Source organism: Ictidomys tridecemlineatus, chromosome 6, assembly GCF_052094955.1.
Source record: "Ictidomys tridecemlineatus isolate mIctTri1 chromosome 6, mIctTri1.hap1, whole genome shotgun sequence".
Classification (NCBI taxonomy): domain Eukaryota; kingdom Metazoa; phylum Chordata; class Mammalia; order Rodentia; family Sciuridae; genus Ictidomys; species Ictidomys tridecemlineatus.
The window spans coordinates 67,785,212-67,808,090 of NC_135482.1; the positions used below are offsets into that span (position 1 = coordinate 67,785,212).

The 22,879-nt window shown below is 39.0% G+C and overlaps 1 long non-coding RNA gene across 2 annotated transcripts in view; it reads left to right on the plus strand.

Moving 5' to 3' along the window:
* The window catches only part of LOC120888322 (uncharacterized), an 88,408-nt gene that overhangs the window by 41,651 nt on the left and 23,878 nt on the right, over positions 1–22,879 (plus strand). Inside the window, exon 2 of one of the 2 annotated variants that reach the window (XR_005731860.2) lies at positions 2,414–2,624. The exons of the other annotated variant lie outside the window; for it this stretch is intronic. This is a non-coding gene — a long non-coding RNA (uncharacterized LOC120888322). The remainder of the gene's footprint in view (positions 1–2,413; positions 2,625–22,879) is intronic. 2 annotated transcript variants of the gene reach the window in all.

Genomic DNA, 22,879 nt, shown 5'->3' on the forward strand with positions numbered 1-22,879 from the left:
CTTGTAAGTTACTGCTAACAGATCAGCAAAATGAAGTTGTATAAGAAAAGGAGAGACACATGCATGTTTTATAAACTTCTTTATGAACTTCTTTCCTCATGGGCTTCATTTGAAACTGCTGCTCAGACCCTCAGTTGCAAGTCTGAGCCTTGGAGCAAACTCTCCATCTTAGCTCTGCCCTGCATTTCTGGAACTCTTTTCATGGGTGGTGGGAGACCAAGTTCTCCAGCAACCAATGGGAAGCAAGTGGCTTTGTGTGTGAGTGTCTGTTTGCACTGAGCCAGTCACATTCATGACACTGGAACTGTACCTTTTTCAGGAATGAAGGCTTTTGCTACAAAAACCACTGGAGGCATTTGGATTCCCACGGTCGCCTCTCTCAAACCTGACTTGAGCTGCCAGGACTGAGTCACTGTCTTTCCACTGTGGGTCACATTACTAGTGGCAGGTTCCACCTGTTCCAATATTTGGTTGATGACAGAAGTTACCCTTGAGAGCTGAGTGACATGGGCAGCTGAGAAGGCTTCCAAACCAATTGTGGGAGAGACCAAGATAACCAATCCCCTGCACAAGGGATCGGGAAGGCAATGAGGCCAAAAGAGGGTGTTCTAGCAGGTGCCTTTATCCAACGACCTTTGTTAGACTTAACTAGTGGTGGGTGAGGTTATCAGTTCAAACAGGAGCAAGAGACAAAGTAAGCTCACATTGAGCAGAAACAACGCAGGCCTGATTACACTGAGGAACCTCTGAACACAGTCAAGCTAGCCAAGGAGAAAGAATAAACTGCAGAGATCTCTAAAGTAGGCACTTCACTTGAGAGTAATACCTATCATGAGCCTTTCAACAGTAGAAATCTCTGAAAGGAAACAGGCTTCATCTGCCTTTGAGAGAAGGAAAGATCCTACTGCTAAGTCCCCTGATCCCTACCCTCCATGATACCGCATCTTGTTCCTGCCCTCTTTCATCAGCAAATTAAGTGAGGGCTCAAATTAATTAATAACTATGTTAATTATGGGGAGAGTTTTATCAGTTCTTCCCTATCTTAATCTTGCAAATCTAAGAAACAGGGAATAATGTCAGGGTGTGATAAAGTAGATGAGTAATTAAAGGGAAGCCCAAAGGACCCTGAGCTTCATTTCTTCTATCTGTGGGGCTTTATGTTGGTAACTCAAGGGCTCTCTGCCTGTTTCCCTGCTTGTAAACCTGCTCATGTCTCCCTCTTGATGTACTCTAAATAACAAGAACGGACGGAGGCAGTGGGCACATAGTCTCTCTTTCTCCTGCCCCCAAAAGATGTCAGTGATAAACATTTCCCCTGGTCATTCATGTTAAAGGTTCCATGTCTCACAAATTAAAAAAAAAAATTAAGGGTTTCATGTCTCTCCCTAAGGAGATTTTTGTATCTGGAATGGTATATTCTGGTCACTACAATCCCAGGAAGAAAGCATGAGAAAGTCAAGGTCATCAAGTTCAACTCTTCAAATTGTTTACTGTCGGCCCTCTATAGATGATTATGTGTTGTTAATGTTTCTCACTTTCCCTATCTTCTCTCTTTCTGAAGTACAGTCTCTTGCTAAAAGAATTGACTCTAGGAAACAAGTATAATTTCATGATTGGAGATTATTTCAATTTAGGAATTGTCAGTGACTGTCATGTAGACTTGGGGCAATTGTGCAGCCTATCAGCCTATGTCCAAATAATTTGTGATCTTCTTGACACCTTCATTCAACTGCTGTAAGCACTAATGTTGATGTGATATTAAAATATCTAGAACAGGGTGTGGTGGCACACTCTTATAATCCCAGCAGCTCAGGAAGCTGAGGCAGGAGGCTCACAGGTTCAGCCTCAGGAATTTAGTGAGGCCCTAAGCAATTTAATGAGACCCTGTCTCAAAATTTAAAAATATATAAAAGTGCTGGGAATGTGGCTCAATAGTTAAGCACCCTTGGGTTCAATCCCTGGTACCAAATTAAAAAAAAAAAAATCTGTAGATACTCAGAGCATAAAATGCTATCACAGTTTAGCATTTCCTTGGGTGAGGAAGATGTGATAGCAAGGTTTTCATTAGACAATATTCATGGTGAGATTTTTAGGGTCATTAAGCTTCACTATATTATTACTACATTTTTGTCTTCTAAGCAATTTTGAGACTCCAGGAAATAGTAAACACAGAAAGGATACAGGTGTGGATGTATTTCCCTAGCAAATGGGAGAAATGGCACAGGAAAATGAAACAGTTTACTGTGAATCACAAAGAAAGGTTTCTGAGATAGAGAGAGAAAGAGAAGTTCCTGAGTGCCAGACAAAGAAGCCCTGCTCTTTTGCTGTGACACACATGTCCAAGGGGATCTTGTGGCTTTTCCCCCATGCTTACAAGAATCAGGCTTCAGAGAGATCACATTGTTCCTTATAGCCCTTCAGGTCTTATAAGCAGCACCCTGAGGCCCACAGAATTTAAGTGACTTGCCCAAGACCACATGGTTAGAGGAGAGGAAGAACAAGAACCTGCGCCTCCTTCCTACTGCCTCGCTGTGGCCGCTCTTCCAGACACTGTGTTGCTCTGGGTTCCATGCTCCATCACAGAGCAACCGGCTGGACTGGTTCATTCATTCAACAAAAAAAAGGTATGAAGAACCTACCCAACATGCTAAGTCCTTTGCTAAGGGGAAAAGGCAAATTCTCACTACTAAGAAATATGAGGTCTTCCTTCTTCTGGGGTTGAGTGGGTGGTGGAGATCAAGATCAAAAGTCAAAATGAACAGGTAAGTAAATGAGGACAAGCCTTAGCATGGTTTCAGATTGGACACACCCCGGTGCACAGGCTGACTCTACCCTTCACTAAATGTGTGGCCTTGGGTTTGTGTGTTCCCTTGTGTAAAATTATAAAAATAAATCCTCAAAGGTGGTTTGTGATGATTAAATGAAATAGTGATTTGGTTTTTTTGTTTTAATAGCATTATGTTGGACATAGTAAGGAGCTCCATAAGTGAGGCTCAATAATCAATGAGCTTAGTGATGGCAAGCATTACCACTGCAATAGGTTGAGGTGAGCTGAGAGGGGGAGAAGAACTTGTGGCCCCATTTCTCTTCATTCTCCCTTGGAAGCCTCTATAACCCTCTGGAGAAGGTTATTGGTGAGTTGCATGGGGACTTGAAATGCCTCACTTAGTTGTTTCTTTCTGCCACAAGACTTCTTAACTCTCAATCCCTCAGTGTGTGTTTCTCTCTCTCTCTCTCTCTCTCTCTCTCTCTCTCTCTCTGTCATTTTCTTAGTAAACCACCACTTTTAAATTCCTTAAAGTCAATGACTCATCTACCAGTCTAAACTTGTGCTCATTCCTACAAGATACAATTCAGAATCTTTGCCTAATAAGTTGTAGTTAATAGTAAGATATCAGACTAATATGAGAATTGCCAAACTAAAAAGCCACAGGAAGCAGAAGTATACAGAGATCTTTCCCAGAGACACCCTCTCCCCACTATTTTATGCACAGTAACATGAAACACTACATGTACAGCAGGCTGGGACCCCCATCCTCACAGGCTTCCCGGGAGGAAGCAGAATAAATGCCGCTGAGCACCAAGAATCGAGCTTGGAAATGTACAGGCAGTCAGGGCTAAATAAAGGCAGCACATCAGTGTTCAGAAGCCGGGAGTCTCCAAGACAGGGGGGTTAGGAGCACAGCCATTAGGAGAAAAGCCAGATGGCACCTGTTTGGAAAGGATTCAAGGGAAGAGAGTCGTGAAGGGCAGTGGGATGAGGGCAGAGAGACTTCAGAGTAGAGAGCAGAGCAGAGATGCCAGGAGATAACAGAAAAAGTGACCCCTTGGGAACAATGAGCAAAACTGAGGGAACTCAAAAATCCCTCTAGAACAACAAGGTACCCACACAGGCAAAGGGGCCTTGATTACTGGATGTGCTTCCTACATGAATTTATCACAAATGAGAGTGTCAATGCCCCCCAAACCCAAAGCAAATACATTACTTCAAAAGCCAGAGCTGAATTATAGGCCTCAGATAGATGGCTGAAAGGCAGAGACATCCAGGGATAATGGCAGGACGCTTTCTTTTTTAATACTAAAAAAGAATAAGAAGGTCTCAAGAACTACAGAACAGCCTGAATTTTAAAAAGTTAGATTTTTTTATATGTTTTTGTTACCATGTCTTGTCACATATGATTACAAGTTTTTAATGACTACAGAGGGGTTTTTTTGTTTGTTTGTTTTCTGTTTTGTCTTGTTTTCTGTTTTTGTTTGCTTGCTTGCTTTCTGTATGATGATGTCTAATACCACTGCAGCATGTCGTCAGTGAATACTTTTATAAATACTCGTTGACTAAGCTGGTCATGTTTCTTACTCAAGTCATAAGACTCACACACATACTCCTTGCGAGAAACCTTGATTCACTCTCTCCAAAGTCCCTGCCTGCCACACAGGTGACAATTTATAAAGGAAAATAATAATTCTCATGTAGCAAGCTCATTCAATGTGACAGGAGCTATTCTAGTGCATTACTAGTCATTTTCAATTTTTTGATGATGAAGGAATCCCACCCTTCCATAAAACAGATGTCATTGACAGTTGAGAAAACAGGGATTTAAAAAAGAAGAGAAGAAATTTTCTCAAGTCACACAATACATCGCTGAGAGGAAGCTGCAGGTCCTGCTCTAACCCCACACTGCAATTGTAGGGTCTTTCTCCAGAATCAGCCAGAATGACATGGAGAATCTCTCAAGTCTATACCTCAAATTTTAAAAGAGAGGGAGGGGACAGAGAAGACAGAGACAGAGAAGCTGTACTCGTAGACCTCTACAATTGTTTTTCAAATGAAAAATTGAATTATATACTAAATAAATAAGCACCAACAGTCACTACACACATTGGGACTAGATTCATAATACAGCTAAAAACTCTTTCCCTCCATTTCCCAAGAAGCAGTGATTGAATGAAGGTCACACATCTCCACATTTCCCAAAAACTACCTCCCATGTGCCAGGAGAATTAACCCAGCCAGGTTGGAAATAATTGCAGCATGAGGCTTCATGCCACTAATAGCCAAAAGAAATTGTAGAAGTCAAGATAATCTCCCAGGGAACAATCCACGGTGTCCTGTGGACACCTGCCACTCAGAAAGATGGATGTGGTCCCAGCCGCCTCCCTGCCGCCTCCCTGCCCACCCTCCAATCCTGGCCTATCTCCAGTGGGAACCACTGTGGCTGCAGAGCAAACAGCCAACTTCAACACCAGGTCCAACTCCCACAGCACACTGGCTCCGTGTTTCTCGGGATGGTGCCCTGGCCGGGCCACAGGAATAACACTAGCCTCCACAACAGCAGGGGAAGGCCAGCGTGCTCAGTGTTGTTTCTGGAAAGGTTAGCAAGTCTAGGCCTCGGGAAACAGGAGGCCAAGCAAGGTCTGAAAGAGACCCTTGTTAAAATGGAACTGCAGCTTCTCTGAGAGTGACACCCACGGCTCCTGCACCGCACTCATCTCCTTATCTGAACCCCAGGAAAACTATAACCACAGGCTTGAGAATCCACTGGGACAGCAAGTTGGGCTATTAGACATTCAGAGCAATGACCAAGGAAATATTTAAATAGGAAAGTGAATGTGACGGGCTAGGTGAGGCCTGTCACTTTCTGATTTAGAGAGAGATGAAAGACTGACCAGGAGCTATTGTGCAACCTAGACAAAACCAGAGCTGGACAGATCATAATAGAAAAAAATTATAAATCAAAAAGAAAACAGGGGGGAGATCTTAAAAACACCTCCCTGGGCTGGGGTTGTGGCTCAGTGGTAGAGCACTTGCATTGCATGTGTGAGGCACTAGGTTCAATTCTCAGCACTTCTTATAAATAAATTAACAAAATAAAAGTCCATCAACAATGAAACAAAAAATTTTTAAATCACCTCCCTTTGCTTAAACAAGACACAGCTTGAAATTCAAAGCAATTATATTCCCAATCTAGAAAATGTCTATTAACCACAAATTTATTTGGGGTTCCAATATCATTCTGAAACCCCTCTTTCCAAACATCCTTCTTTGATATTGCTAAATTTTTAAAAATATTAAAATATAATCTATGAATTTTACCTTTCTCTTCCAGTTTTAATCTGCAGGAGAAGAGAGAGAGAGAGAGAGAGAGAGAGAGAGAGAGAGAGAGAGAGAGAGAGAGAGAGAGAGAGAGAGAGAGGATAGGAGGAGAGAAAAGGAAAAGGTTGTATTGTTTGTTTTTAAGTCAGAGGACCTAAACTGCCTTTAGATCTGAATTCTAATTCCTTCTCAATGACACATTTTCTTTCTAAACTGTCTTATAAACCCACACTGGGCTTAATGAATCTGCACCCTTTTGCCGTGGCACATTCTGATTTTTGTGCCTCTCCCAACTCTCACTGCCTTGGCTGCACCCCCACCTCTACACACACAGTCCCCTCTGCCTTGCTGAGAGAGCTGGCCCTGTGCCTCTCTCCTTGTGCCAGGATTACTATGTGCCAGTCATCTCTATGCTGCTGCCCAAGCAGCATTCTGAATTTTAAACTTTTCACGTTCTCTGTGTTAGTTCTCCGTCACTATGACAAAATGCCTGGCATTTAAAAAAAAAAAAACTTATAAGAAGGAATTATTTATTTTGTCTCACAGTTTGAGAGATTTCAGTCCTGGGTCACTTGACTCCACTGCTTATGAGATTGTGGCAGCACATGTGACAGAAGCATATGGCAAAGAAAACTTGCTCAGCTCATGGTGGCTGAAAAGCAATGAGAGAGATGGGAAGGGTCTAGAACCCCAGTATCTTCTTCAAATGCACACCCTCCCTCCCCACCTAGCAATGACCAAACTGCCTCCCATAAAGCCTCCCAAGATTCCACAACTCCCAATAGTGTCACAGGCTAGTGACCACACTTTCAGCATATGGGCCTTTGGGGACATTCAAGATCAAAACCTTAACATTCTCCTTAAAATTTTTCACTCTTGGTCCATCACCTAGAAAAGTGATTCTTCATGGTTTTTGGACATCTGATTAGAGCTTCAGTCGGTTTTTTCAACACTTGAAAGCAAATCACCTATAAGCATTAAATCCTGAGCTAACAATCCTGGGCCTAGAGCTGAGGTCTCCAAAGGGTGTTCCCTAAATGATCTACAATAGGTTAGAAAACATTATTAGCATTTCACTTTTCACATATCCTCAGTCTTTAACAAAACTGAAGAGAAAAATGAGAAAATGATTTAGGCGCAGTCATGTTGAATATATGGAATGATACCTGCTCTCTGTCCTTCACTGACATGTCTACATTTCCCTAAAGGAAGAAAAGGAGTTTCACCAGGAGGCTTGGGGTGGCAGCTCTGCTCATTTTTCTTCCCTTTGGGTGGGTTGGAATGAATTGCATTCCACCTGCCAGCAGATGCCATCAGTGGCTAATCTAATTAAGCCCTTTATATAGTCTTTATAATTTTTCTAAAGTTAGATGGAAACATTTATACCCATACTAGTAGACTAGTTATTATATGTCAAAAGACTTAGAAGAGTTGTCCAACTAAAGGATGACTTTCTTCTTTTATAAAGACAAACTCCCAAGTTGTCCAACCTTTCCTGTGATGACTAGGGGCTTCCAGGATCATACAGATATTTTCAGAAAAATAAATATGCTTTATATGTCTCTTCAAGGTAAATATGGTATTTTAATGGTGAATGAAAAAGCAACTGCTTTTCTAAATTAATTTGTTATCTTGAAATTAGCCATGGTAAGCAGCCTCTTAGATGACCCCTGCTGACCCCCAATTTCTGGTCTCCAAGCCCAGTATAATCCCCTCCCCGTGAGTGTGGGCTGTACCTAGTGACTCTAACACAAAGAATATGGAAAAAAAAAAAGTTATTTCTAGGTTATGTTGCACAATGGCTGTGACTTCCAACTTATTCACCCTCTAACTCTTTTATGGAGAAGCCCATTTATGGAAAAGCCAAGCGGCAAGGACTTTCTGTCTCTGGCCAACAGCCAGCAAGGACCTGAAGCCTGTCAACAGGCACATGAGTGAACTTGGGAGCGGATCCTTCCCTAGTCCAGCCTTGAGCTGATTGGAGGCCTGGCCAATACCTCAACCGCAGCTTTGTGAGAGACCCTAAGCTAAAGGAAACAGCTAAGCCACTCTTAGAATCCCAAACAACAGAAATACAAATAATAAATGTCTACTCTTTTGAGATACTAACTTTGGGGGTCATTTGTTATGCAGTAAGAGATAACTGATAGAATTGGAGAAATGTCTCCCCATCACTGACCTGATGACTGGAAATAATATGACTGTCTCACTTTAAAAAAGAAAGAAAGAAAATTCTTCTACCTGCAATTAATAAAAAACTAGAAATAGACTTTCCTAAATATCTATTTTTAAATATTCCAGTTGAAGAATATGCAACACCATCTCAGAAGTAACTTTTTCCATAGGTTTGAACCAATTGTTGAGAATATAAAAACCTCTTCCAAGAAGTTTACAACAATGAATGGCATCAGAAAAGAAGGCAAGTGATTAAATTTCAAGAAAAACCTGAGGATAGTGCTTGGAATTAATATATATCATCATGATTTAGTCAGTACTGCTAACAAGCATTCCTATACCTAGAACTATATCTCTTCTAGCTGTTCTGTCATATACAATAAATTATTGTTACCCTATGATGTTATTGTTACCCTATGATGCCTCCTCTTTAACTGGATTTTGTACCCATTAACCAGCCTCCTTATCTCCCTTCCTGCCCTCTACCCTCCCTTCTGAGCAGATTTCTTATGATATTGTGTGAGCAGAATTATCCAATGGTAAGGAACCATACTGTTTCAGGTGAAATCCACCTCTACCACCTATTGACTCTGTAATCTTGGTTAGATTAAACATCCCCATTGAACCTCTGTTTCCTCATCTGATAAAACAGGAAAGATAATACTCAATGTATATAGGTGTGACATAGTAAAAGGTTAATAAATATTACCTGTTATCCTATTGCCCCCTTTTACCAAGGTATTAAGTAAATAATAACTTCTAAATAAACTCACACTAAACCACCTCTGGAACTCTGTGAATGCACATATGCACCCCACAGATGTAAGCATGTGAAGGAACTTAAGAACCATGTTGAGGGAGCTTGTTGGGGCTGGGGCTGTAGCTCCGTGGTACAGCTCTTGCTAGCATGTGGGAGGCTCTGGGTTTAATTCTCAGAACCACATAAAAATTAATAAATAAATTAGAGGTAGTGTGTCCATCTATAACTCAAAATATTTTTTAAAAAGGAAGCTTACTGAAGTTCTATCTACTTTTATTATCACTGTAGCCCCAGTGCCTGATACATAGTAGCTGCTCAATTTGTGTTTATCCATTGATTCAGGATTTCCCCTAGATTCCTGCCTTGTACAGATTTGAATTCACATTGTGGTTCAGGCTACTCTTTCCAAAGAATTCTCAGATTGACTATTGTCAGAAGCAGGATGTGAGGAAACAGTTAATGTGGCTGATGTTGCAGGAAAAGCAAGAAGGACAGGAGAGGAAATGGCAGTTCAATAGAGACCAAAATTCTATCAGTGATTTAATGGGAAATGATTCACAAATGCAGCATTTACACACAATAGAAAATGTTCTAGTACTTCAGAAAGCAAAGGTTTATTTTTTTTATTAGTTGCTCAAGACAATACAATGATCTTGACATATCATACAGCAAAGGTTTATTTGAAAACAAAACAAAACAAAAAAAAATAACAATCTTGGCAAGTCCTAACATCAAATAAAAACACTGTAAAATTAAATCAGTCCCACCATCAAAACACTTTGAAATGCAAGTGACTAGCACAAGGTTAACTAGTGTAAGAAAGGAATTTCATGGGATCACATGAATGTCAGATTTAGAGGTTTGTCTCAGGAACTTCAAAACTGTGTTCAGGTGGATCTGCCAGGCTATCTGCCCCTTTCCCTATACCTCCATCCATCCTTCCAGTTCCCAGTCTAACACTCCAGTGTTTTATTTTCTCTTACTGCAAACATGGTTCCTCCAGTTAGCAGAGGAAAGAAGGTCAAAGCCACTGACAACTCCAGGCAGACAGCACCCCCAGCTCATTGGCCGGAAGTGAAAGGTTTCTTTTCCTCTCAGGTCCACAGAGGGTAAGGTGGGATTAGCTGTGAGACAAGATCAGAGACAATCCACCACATTTACAAAAGAAAACACTCGGACTTCTACTGCTCCAACCTATAAATCTCTGTTCCTCTTCACACTGCCTTCCAGCATCAGTGAATGAATTCTCTGTAGTATCCTGGTACGTATTTCTTCATTTGATTTTTTTTTTTGTCATTTTACCTGTTTCTTCATAGGCTTTACAATGATCAGTTTCCAGTGTTGAACACTTAATGAAGTCATTATGTAATAATTTAGCTATCATTTTCTTAATGATGAACAATTATGTAATTTCCAGATATTGCTACATTTTGAAAATGGTAGTAATTACTTTCCTCTTACCTATGTTACTTTTAATAAGTATTTCCTTAAGATAATTCCCAGAAATTGAATTAATGAGTAAAATGGTAAGAGCACGTATCAACATGCCCCAGCTAGAATCCACTGACCCCTCCCTCCTCTCTCCATCTCCTGGTCCTCACTTCAGCCAGGACAGATGCTGATTCTTGGGCTCCTCAAACCCCATGAGGAGTTGTCTATTTCTGCATCTCATCTTCCTTCCTAAATCACATGCTGTTTGAGGACAGGTTCAAACAATTCCCCCAAGTTTGTAAGGCACAGATAGGTATGTAATGAGCAAAGTGTGAGGGGAAAACTGGATCTGCTCCCCATGACACCTAACGCCAGGCGAGGCCTTCGTCTACCTTGCTCCATGTTATCTGCATCACACCCAGTGAGGTAGGATTTAATAATCCTGGTTTGCAAGCACAAATATAAATTATCATCAAATGAAGTCCATTCCACCAGAGATTGTTTATAGTTAGAAGCATTAAACGCGAGCATGCATGCCTCTCTTTCTACCTGAAGTCTAGTTTTCTTGAGATAACTTACTTTAAGCATGCAGCCAGAAGTGCACAGACCCCTCACATGACAGATGTAGTTCCCTGTAGATGTATTCTCTGTCAGAAATGATCAAACTGATGAGGTCTGACCCAGACAAGAGCCCTTTCTCTTTCAACATTGATCATTATCATGAGATCTTGGTATTTCAAATAAGATTATGCCATTTGGGCTGGGCACTTAAGACTTCCCTAAAGGCCAAGGCTGAGTAATTTTCAGGTAATGAGCTTCAATGTCCAAGGAAAGAGACATTGTGAGTCACCTTCTGAGCCTGTGCCATGAGTCTGCCGTAAGAGTATCAGTAGTTCTAGAACTTTTCATAATTGATCTTGTGACTTGAAATTGAATCACCTCTTCCAAAGTGTTTTGGCCCTCCTGAACAACACTCTGTTATAGCTATACTTACCCAGACAGCTAAAGGGGGAAAAAATGATACTTCCCTGGTGTTTCTGCTTCCTTGATCAACATTTAAAGTCACTTTACCCTCAAGGTCAGAGACATACCACAGGCAACCTCTTCCCCAGCCTGAAAAAGTACTAAAGGTGAGATGTTGAGGAAGGGAGAGCTTTTCTCTCATAAGGCACAGATTCAGGGATTCAGTCTTCTGTTCTCTGGGGCGCCGAGAGGAAGTAGGCCAAGTTACACAAACCCTTGTGCACATCAGAGAATCTGTATCAGTGTGCAAAGTATAGCAAAATTCATGAAGCCAGACCCCATTTGTTCAAAATTTGAGATCATAAAATCTTAAAGCTGGACTTCCTGCTTTCATACTTAAGGAAATGGCTCACACAAGTTGAGTATCTTGTTAGAACTCATGCAGCTATTAAGCTATCAAGCAACAAACAGAGGTTTGAAGGTATTCTCCAAAACATAACTGCAGTGCTCTGTTTATTAAAAAATACTGGCCTTAAGGGGAAGGGAAAGCTGATGTTTAACTTTATTTTAAGATAAAATAATGTATCCTCTAAAAGTAGCATAACTGAGGATACATAGAGATGAGGGTAGACAGAAAGATACATGTTCTTCCTGCTTAAAAGAGCTCATTAGGCTTGAGGAAGAAGTAGGAGGTAAGAATTAATAGTCTGCTCTTCACTTCACCAGCAGGGTAATCTTAAAAAAAAAAAAAGTTGATTGTGGTGAACTACAAATTTTTTTGGCCCTTTTTACTTAAAGTCCTTTAGGCAAACACTCTATTTGTAAACATTGCCCCATTAAAAGTAAAACACTGAGCCAGGCATGGTGGCACATGCCTATAATCCCAGTGGCTCAGGAGGCTGAGACAGTTCAAATCCAGCCTCAGCAACAGTGAGGCACTAAGCAACTCAGTGAGACCCTGTCTCTAAATAAAATACAGAATATGGCTGGGGATGTGGATCAGTGGTTAAGTGCCCCTGAGTTCAACCCCCAGTAACCCCCCCCCAAAAAAAAAACACAGTGCTAGCCAGCTTTCATCAGGTTACCATGATTAATAACCCCCAAATCTCAGTGGCTTTTGCACAACTAAGATTTCTCTCTCACATTTTACATGTTGGGACTTCTTCATTCAGTATCCAGGATGAAGGAACAACTCCTCTGGGGGAATATGCTGGATTCTTGGCAAGGAAAAAAGAGAGAAACAAGTCACCATGACCCTAAAAATGTAGCACAGAGCTTGGGATTGAGTTCTTTGTCTTATGAATTCAAAGAATGAAATCCACAGACACAAGGGTGAGATCAAAATAACAGGATTTGTTGGAATAATAGAAAGAAAGCAGAGGTGATAAGAGAGGCATCCCGGAGAGTGGCTATTGTCTAGGAGTTTATATGGACCTAAAGGGTTAAGGAAGTTAGCCCCCAGCCCAGTCTTGGATAAGGCACTCAGTGTCCATGAGCTGTTCACACACTCTTTGGATCAATTAGGTTACCATGCTTCCTTTTTTGATGGAACTCCAGGTAAAAGACAGCAGATGTCTCACTATCAGTTTTTTCTGCTTACACAAGAGTCAGCCTGACCTTGATGAGGCCTTGTGTATTTTCTCAGCCCTGCTAAATAGAAATCTGACCTTGAAGGAGCCCAAGTTTCTGCTTGTCCATTTTAACCCCTTCTCCTGCTTCAAATGTGTCTGCCCAGAATGTCTGTTCAGGCCTGGCTCACATGGCTTTCCCTCACACTATTGGCCACATTGAGTCACATGCCCAAGCCCAATCTCAAAGGGAAAGGTAGGGTAGGCTCCTTCTACAATGTTTTCATGGCTTTTTTCACAACTGTTACCAAAAGACCTGACAAGAACAATTTTAGAGGAGGAAAAATTTATTGGGCACTCAGAGTTTCAGAAGAATCAGTCTATAGACAACTGGCTCTATTGCTGTGGGCCAAAAGTGAGGTAGAACATCATGGTGGAAGAGAAAAGTGCTCAGGACATGGCCACCAGGAAGCAGAGAGAGAGAGCTCTGCCCATCAGGTACAAAACATATACCTCAATGCCACCTATAGTAACCTACCTCTTCCAGCTACACCCTACCTGCCTATAGTTATCAGCCATCTAATCCATATAATTGGAGCAATGTACTGATTAGGTCAAAGCAGTCAAATTCAATCATTTCACCCCTAAATTTTCTTGCATTGTTTCATACATGAGCTTTCTGGAGACATAGCTAAACCATAACACACTGAGAGGCACTATAAATTGCATGGCTACAGGCAAGCATGGATAAAAACTCTTACAGCATGAAGTGTGTGGAATCTCTCACAGATGCCATGTTCTTTGCTTTTTGTAATCAACATGTGGGGTCTGTTTGTTTGTTATTGTTCTAGTTTCCAATGAATATTAATACTTCCTTTCATCAGTTGAATAAATTATTTGTTTAAGAGGCACGGTCTGCTGGAGAAAGTATTACATATTCCCTGAGGTTCCCAAAACTGCCTTTCTCTGGGGAAAATACAATAAATAATAAACATTCCATGATCCATTCTAATATCCTATGGTTCCTCCAAAATTGTTATAGCCATACCAAATTGATTTAAATGTTATTTTCTTAGACCCACTGAGTTTAGAAAGATAATAACAATACTTCAAAAGAAACAGATAGCATCAATGCCCAGACTGACTTCATTTTGTTAAACAATAGTTTGGAATTTTCCCTTTGTGTGGGTATTACGGTCCAAGTGGAAGAAAATTGAGTTAGAAGTGCTCGTGCTTGATCTAATGCTCTGTTGTCACCATCTTGAAGTCTTAATAGTTTTTAAACAGGTGATCTGAATTTAACAGTTTGCACTGGACTCCACTAATTATGCAGCCAGACTGATTCAGAATAGATGTTTCTTCCCCTGGAACATTTCTTCTTATGCTTCTAGTGGAGCTAGGCACCTCTCCTAGGTACTATGGCCCTGTGACTACAGGCCTTGACACTTTGTACTGGAATTTATTCATAGATTATCTTCCCCTCTGGTCCATGAGTTCCTTGAAAGCAGAAACGACAACTAGATCATCAAATCATCATTGTATTTCCTGCATCTGCTCCTCAACAAATATTCAGTGAATAAACAATGATCAGACATGGGGCATGTTCATAACATTTCCACTATTGTGAAATTTTTTCTCTTGCAGAAGAAAAACTGTTCAGACTTTCTATGGTGTTCTTCCTGTGTTCTGAGCCAGATATTGACAAGTAAACTGATAGCAGCCAAGAGTCCTCTCTATGTACCTTCAGACTGCTGTGACTTTCCCCAGGAGGACACAAGACTGCAGCTGGAATCCCAGATCACTAGGATCTGCCTCCCAAGTTCACTTTTTGTCTTCCATACAATATAGAAAATTATATGTAGTAGTTCACTGATTTTTAATACTTGAAGTTACCAGCTACTGCCAAAAACCAAGGCAAGAGACAAATGCAAATTACCACACTCCAAAGGAAAACTAGAAATTTACACAGCATACATTATTCAGATCCTACACAGGAATTAATGCCTCTTTTTTCAACTAATAAGGTAGTTTTGATGCACAAAAAGTAGTAAATACAGAATAAATTTCAACAAACCATAAAAGGAGCTGCACCTCTCTCTCTTATCTCTGAATAAAAATAACCTAGAGTATGTGGCACTTGTGTTTTAAAAATTCCGGGCAGTTTACCAAAAACCAAATTGGGAGAAATGTCAGCATGATTTAGATGTTGTAGGCTTCACAGTAGAAGCATACAAGCTTCAGGTCCAAATATCCTGAGTTCAAATCCTGACCCTACTATTTACTAGCTGTGTGATCTTGGGTTATTTATGCAAACCTGTCTGAGCCAGTTTCCTCATATTTTAAATGTGGATAACAGTACCTGCCACCTCATAGGCTTGAAAGAAGAATAATGAGAAGAGATACGGGCAGAGCACTTAGCACACAGCCTGGCTGACTCAGAGAGCCTCAAGGGGCACCTCACACCCCTCCAGCAGCTCCAGGACCCTAATTCCCAGAGAGCTCAACATCACATCCTCTACCTCTGTTCTGTTCCCCACTTCTGCTTCTCTACATTAATCTCTAGTTATGGATCTGGTTCATCCCCAAACAGCAAAGCTCAGTAAAGTGTCATTGTAAAGCAATATCCTACAGCCTTGAGTTCCTGTGGAACAATTTCTTCAGTAATGGAGAATTTTGCATACTTTGAAAATATTTCAATAAGCACACTTCAGGGATACCCTTGCTTGACATCACTAAGTAATTTACAGAGGTCAGATGTATGAAAGAGAAGTATGTCTCTGCTTTACTGGAAGAAAAAAATGGTGCCACTGGTAAATTTCTGAAAAGAGGCACCTTATGTACAACAGGAACCTTTTAGATTCATCCCAAGGGAATGTCCTCTGTGACATTTTTCCCTTTCCTGTTACCCTTAATGGTTTTCATATATAATACCAAACAAGGAAAAAGACTGTTTTTAAAATAGTCTATCTTCAGCCTGGAGTGCTGGCACACACCTATAATCCCAGTGATGGGGAGGCTGAGTAGGAGGATTGCAAGTTTAAGACCAACCTCAGCAGCTGAGACAGAACCCCTACCTCAAAAAAAAATTAAAAAGAGTCGCGGGTGTAGCTCAGTTGTAGAGCACTCCAGGTTCAATCCTCAGTATACCTCCCCCAAAAAAATTAATCTTCAAATATGAACATCTAATGCTTAGTTTTTCAGATTTCACTATCTGATCATGGTGGGGAGTGGCGGGGGAGTGGGGGGGGGGGGCGGGAGTAAAATGCCCTATAGCAACTACCCGGTATCTGCTTTGATCAAAATGACCTAATTGTTACCAAAATATACAACTTCATATAGACATCTGTAGATAAGTAATGAAATGATAGTATTTAACAACACCAGAATTTGCCACAAATAAAATTTAAATATTATCTGCAAATGCTCATTAAATAATTATTCTATATAGGCTAGAATATTTGCTATGGCACTACCAGATTTTAAGAGTAGAAAGGCCCACCTAAGCAGTTTTACTCAACTCTGGAGTGTACAAAGTCTGAAGAGTAGAGCAGTCCAGAATGGAGGAAACAGAGAAGCAGATTTAAAGTCAGAAGAGCGGTATTTTAATTCTGGAACAAATCCTTTGGACAGAGAAGCCTTGAACAAATCATTTAATCTCTCTCTGAGCCCTTAATTTTCTGAGCTATTAAAATGAGAATAAATATATCCTTTTTATTACAGGAGGTTGGGATATGAAATGATGAGTGTATCTGTATGTAACCATTTTTCTGGGTGGCCACAGTTTTCATGATATTCTCCAAAGAATCCCGATCTTCTTTTCCACTGCCCCACCCCTTTGTATCATTATTGATTCTCCTCAAACTAGTCCTTCAAATTGGTAAAAAACATCTCAATGCTGTTTCAGCTTACTTTCCTAAATTACTCAAGAAATTAAACATCTTTTCACTGCCAGTTGCTTTTGTTTTGTTTTGTTTTGTTTTGTTTTGTTTTGGTTCTGAAGATTGAACCCAGAGGTGCTTTACCACTGAGCTATAGCCCCAGCCCAGTTTGTTTTTTATTTTGAGACAGGGTCTCCCTAAGTTGCTTAGGACCTTGCTAAATTGCTGAGGCCAGCCTCAAACCTACAATTCTTATGCCTCAGCCTCCCAAATTGCTGGGATTACAGGCATGCACCACTGCACCCAGCTGGTTGCCAGTTTTTATTTCTTTCCTTACGAATTGTGTTCATATTCTTTTTACGGTTGTGATTAGAATATGCAAAAGAGAATTTTGCTTTCTAAAGCTTTTTACATACTTTATTTCTACTCTCGCACAGGCAGTTTATTAGAATATGTACTATCAATTTAACAGCTCTTAAGAGCAAGGAGAAAAAGGCATGACCAGATAAAATTACACACTAACTTAAGCGAGTAAAAAAAATAGAATAAGAAAATACAGTGTTTCTGTGATATGTGGGGCGTTTCACATTTTTGCACTTTTGTGGGTGGTAATTTTGATGAATTGTTTAATTTTTGCTACCTTAAACTCTTTTGCAGTACTGGGGATTGAACCCAGGGCCTCACACATGCTAAGGCAAGCCCTCTACCACTAAGCTACACCCCCAGCTCATCTACCTTAAATGTTCATGGGGTCAAATTTTTGTTCATTTCTGGCTTTGTTATCATGCTTTAAAAGGCCTTCTCTAATTAAAGAATAGATGTGGGGTTTTTTTAATTACATAAAAACTCTTTCAGCAATTTAATGTGTTTCTTAGCATGACAATTTTTAATCATTTGTTATCTTTGCTTACAAAGGTAAGATCTCAACTTACCTTTTTTTCCCCAAATGGCTAGCAAGTTCTCCCAGCACTGTTTATAGAGAGTCCATTTTCTTGACCTCTTTACCACATGCTATATCTTCATATTATTTACGCCAATTTCTGAACTCAACATTTTGTTCCATTTTTCTGTCTGTTTGGAGCTAGGACCAGACTGTTTAACTACTGTAGCTTTTAATCTCCCAGATATCCTCATGGCTCACCTACTTCAGGTCTTTACTCAAATACTGCCTTCTCCCAGAGAACCCTATTGACAATTTTAACTTCTGCCCACTCATACCTCCTACCCTACCTCTGGCAGTCTGTAGCCCCTTCTTCACTTCATTCTTCTTAACACATCCCCACCTAACATCTATACATTTTACTTTTTTGTTTGCATATTGTCTGTATCTCCAAGCTAGAGAGTAAGTTCCATGAGAAAAACCATTCTGGTCTCTTGGATTCACTTTTGTATCCCCAGTTCTAGAATAATGCCAAAGCACTGAATAATGCTCTAACATATTTGACAAATTAATGACCGTCTAGAAGAGGAAAAACTCCTATATTCCACTCCTTACCCTTCCTTTTAAAGATTTTCCAACTCTTTTTACACAACCATTCTTCCATGAAATAAAGCATTAGTTCAACAAGTTTAAAAAAATATATCCATGAGATTTTGACTGGTCCATTAGATAAGTAGATTATTTTAGGGAGAATTGAAGATGTCACAGTATTGAATACTCCCAAGTAAGAATGAGCTGTTTTTTTCATTTATGTCTCTTAGTATAGTTTAACAATTTCCTTCATTAAGGACCTATGTATTTTACATTAAGATGATTTCTAATCATTTTGCTGTGATTTTGTTACTGTTCATTAATTTATTCAGACTATCTATTGTTGCCCACTATATACTATTCTAGTTTCCCACAGGCACTATTCTAGGAGCTATGGAAGCTGCAGTGAACAAAGATAGTTTTTACCATCATGCAATTTATGTTATAGTTGAAAGTAGAACTCTGTTTTCCCTGTACTTTCTAGTTGATAATTTTGAGTAAGAAAGCTATTGAGTTTTGTATATTTTAAATTTCAACTTGCCTTCTTATTAAATTCTTTTAATTGTTTCTAAGAGTGTTAATGAATTTCTGGTTTGACCACAGAGGCAATCAGATCACCTACAAATAGTGATAATTTTGCCCACTCCTTTCCAAAGGTGCCCATGTCCAGTAGTGCAAATGAAGTATTCCAAAAGAATCTCTGAAAAAGGATATAAATATACACTAGCATTTCTGGAAATTAACTCCATTTTTATAGTCAGTGAGAAAAGTTATAAAATGTATCTTTTAATCTTTAAGCCTGTATGATATGTCAGAAATTTTAGTTTAGGTAAGTCAAAACATCTAACAGGATACAAGAGACAGTTTTAAGCAGTTGATGCAACAGACATTTTGAGGAAATACTATTTTTTCTTCTTTCCTAGTAAATTGTTGTAAAATTGAGAAAAGAAAAGAAGGTTAAATTTGGTTCGTGTATAGGAAGCTAAGTAATTCATCAAATCGGCTACTGTTGAGTTCATTTAAAAAAAAAAAAAAACAGGGTCATGTTTCTCCATTGAAAGTTAGAAAACATTAAATCTACTTATCTCTTCTACATTGCTTTCTATTTACCAATTATCTGTACAAACACTGAAATAGCTGAAGATTTAATTTGCATATCCCAGCACACTGAAATGAGGCTGCACAAATAAGGTTTCATGTAACATCTGCAAACTAGGGTTTTCTAGGGTGTTACATTTGTCCTAATAAAGCAAAACAGAGATTAAGAACAATGATAGAGTGCCCACTTGCAAAGCCAGAAAAAAATGAATCTGAATCCCTAAGCCTCTTGCCCAAGCCTGCTTTATGGTCAGCAGAGTCTAGACTCAAACTCCACTTTCTACCACCTCCCGTGCCCTTTCCATGGTGCTGTCTGTCACGTGGCATTATCTATGCAATTAGAAAACCTCAAATTTGATTTCTCTGTAATGAATAATTTATCTTCAATTGTTACCTTTGCATATTATTTTAGAAGGAAAATATTTTTTAATAAAATACACGTCAATTTTTTATTTTTATGGCCCCTTTTTTTAGAAGCTGAAAGAATCAATATATGTTTTAAAAAAAAAAGACTACATTCTTACAAAAGTCCTGTGTGCAGAAGCAGAAATGATGAGTCTTCTAGGATATAAATCAACATTCTAATCCTTAAAAAATAGACACGCCCATTCTTAAGTGTCACAAAGCACCCCAAACTGAGTAGGAAGGAATATCTGAGTGGAACTGATAACAGGCTGGCCTGAAGAGGAAGCACAAGAGCCCATTACAAGCTATTGAAAAGTTCCATAGAAAAAAATGACATACAGCAGGAAATTCCTGACCAGTAGTGTAATCTCTCACATAAACATGTTGGCTGATAAATGGACTTTTATGATTTTGCTTATGCCTGTTGCTTATTGTCCCTTTAGATATGTCACCTTGCAAATGTATTATGACTTCTCTCTACGACTATTTAATGGTATGATTTAATAAATTGTAGATTCATCTTAATCCCTTCAAAATACTCTTGGTCTTTTATCCAAAAGTGAGCAAAGAGGTTAGTAAGTAAATAAAATACCAAAAGATACTTGCTGTAAGTTAGTCCCCAGGAAAAGCATTATATTGAGGATTCAATATACAAATGCCCTAATTTACTGTGCATGTTGGGAATTAGGCAGTGGAAATTTTAAATATAGATTAAGGTTACAACTGCAGGATTATCAACATGGCAGAGAATAAAGAGCTAAATGTAAATGAGATAAATATGTATTGAACTCCAAATACCTGAAAATTCTGACCTAGATGCTTTATTTATATGATCTCATTCATTTTTATAACAATACTGTAAAATGAGTATTACAGTCATTCTACAGATTAGAAAATTGAGTTTCTACAAGATTAAACCACACAATCCAGGCCCTCCACTTCCCAGATAGAACTAGATATCGTAATTTCTGACTCCACTACTTCCCTCCTACCAACTCTGGGCAAACTGCTGAGCCTCTGTGAGCCTTCCCTCCCTCACCTGTGCAGTGAGGGAGTACAGATGCTGACCTCACCACCACAAAGGTTCCCAAAATACACTCAAAAATAGTGAAACAGAACACAAGTGGCAATTGGTTGTTAACACAAACAAATTGTTAAACTAATAAGAGAAAGTGATAGGGATTGATTTCCAACCAATTTCCTCATTCCTCTCAGACACTTTGTTTTCAAATGCTGATGATCCAGTGCTGAGCTGTGTTTTCTGGGCAAGGTCTTACTCGGGTTGTCAATGAATCATTTCCTTCATATTCACAGGAACCCTACGCCTGGTTAGGTCAGATTCCCACCCTGCTTTATCTTAACAATCCGTATGTTACAGGTAGACAAACAGTATTGTTGGGAATTTCAAGTATAAGAATTTAAAATTCCCTCTTGGCAGATATTTCCAGCACAAAGGACAGGGACTCTTAGGTCACTGACCTACTGACTCTGGGTGTGCCATGACAAGTTCTATGTCGATAAACTGAGAGTCAAGAGAACTGCACTGGAGTGTTTCCATTTTTCTTGTCAACCATACTTGGTTTTCAAAAAAAATCTTTTGTGAATCTACAACACGAACAATAGGTAATAAAAGTAATATTTTGTTAGAATATTTTATCAGTTCAAATTTGTAACATGTATATTTATTATGAGATTAATAAGAATAGTGAGCTTTAAAGAACACATAAACCTTTTAATTGAAGGCGACTCATAATAGTGATACAAATCTTAACCTCAGTATCCAATTTATTTCATCCCGTTTTGTTTTCACTAACTTGAGACATGTCTGATACACAAGTAATTGCATATGAGAACCACTTGCAAGCTTGTTTTGTTGTACCTATAGTTTGGTTGTTTTGTGTGTGTTCATGTTTAACAGCCTACATTGCTTTACAATCATGCAGTTACCTGGAGACACTCCATAAAATGTGCTCATAAATAAGTTAACCTAGCCACGCAACCTAATCATCCTTATTTAATATGATTGTAGAGATATGTGCAGATAAAATGATTGCTTAGCTAAAGAACTCAAGAGATCGGCTAAAAAACTATTCAAACTATGAAAAACAACCCAGTATGAGGCCTAGTTAAGAAACATAATGCAGAGAATCAAAAATCTCCCCACATCTGAACAACAGCCTAAAGATATAATAGAAGGAATCACCTATATATATAAACACACACAAAAAAAAAAGATAAAAATTCCTTGACACTAACTTAACAGTCATAAAAAAAAAGAAAATTGAAGCAAGTAGAAAGTAAATGTCGTTGTTTTAAAGGGCTCAGAATATTAAAACATCAATTCTTTCAAAGTTAATTTATAAATATTGTGTATTCACCCCCAAAATTATTAGTAGGATATTTTTTTTCAATTCAGACAAATTCATTTTAAATTTCCTATATAAAACCAAAAAGGTAATAAGAGTGAGGAAAAAAGCATCTAGGGAAAAATATAAGAATAATGAGGCAGAACTGATCATGCCAATTATTGAAATTGGAGAGAGAAAAGGAGGAAAGGAAGGAAATGCACACTTAATAATTGCTGCATCTTCACAAAACATCTCAGAAGAAATTGGCTACATTGGTTGACTCTGGGGAACAGAACCACATGCCTTTTTTATCTTTTTAAAAGTTTTTTCATATGTATGTATAATCCGTACAAAAATAAGTAAATAATTTTAATATATAAATGTTAATCGGATGAATAGAGTTTATAACTGATTTTCTGCTCTATAAAATTAAAGGAAGCATATCAATGCATTTAAATATCTAGAATCAATTTATGCAGATATATTGGGCTTACAGTCTTAAATCAAGAATATTTTGAAAAACTCATACTAGAAATCTAGGAGTCATAGCTTCCAAAACATTTAATATTAAGCCATAGCACAGTATATGCACTGTCTTAGGAAGGAAGGAAGGAAGGAAGGAAGAAAGAGGGGGAGGAATTTACAGTTCTTATAAGTAATATCTAGAAAATACATTAAAATAAAATTA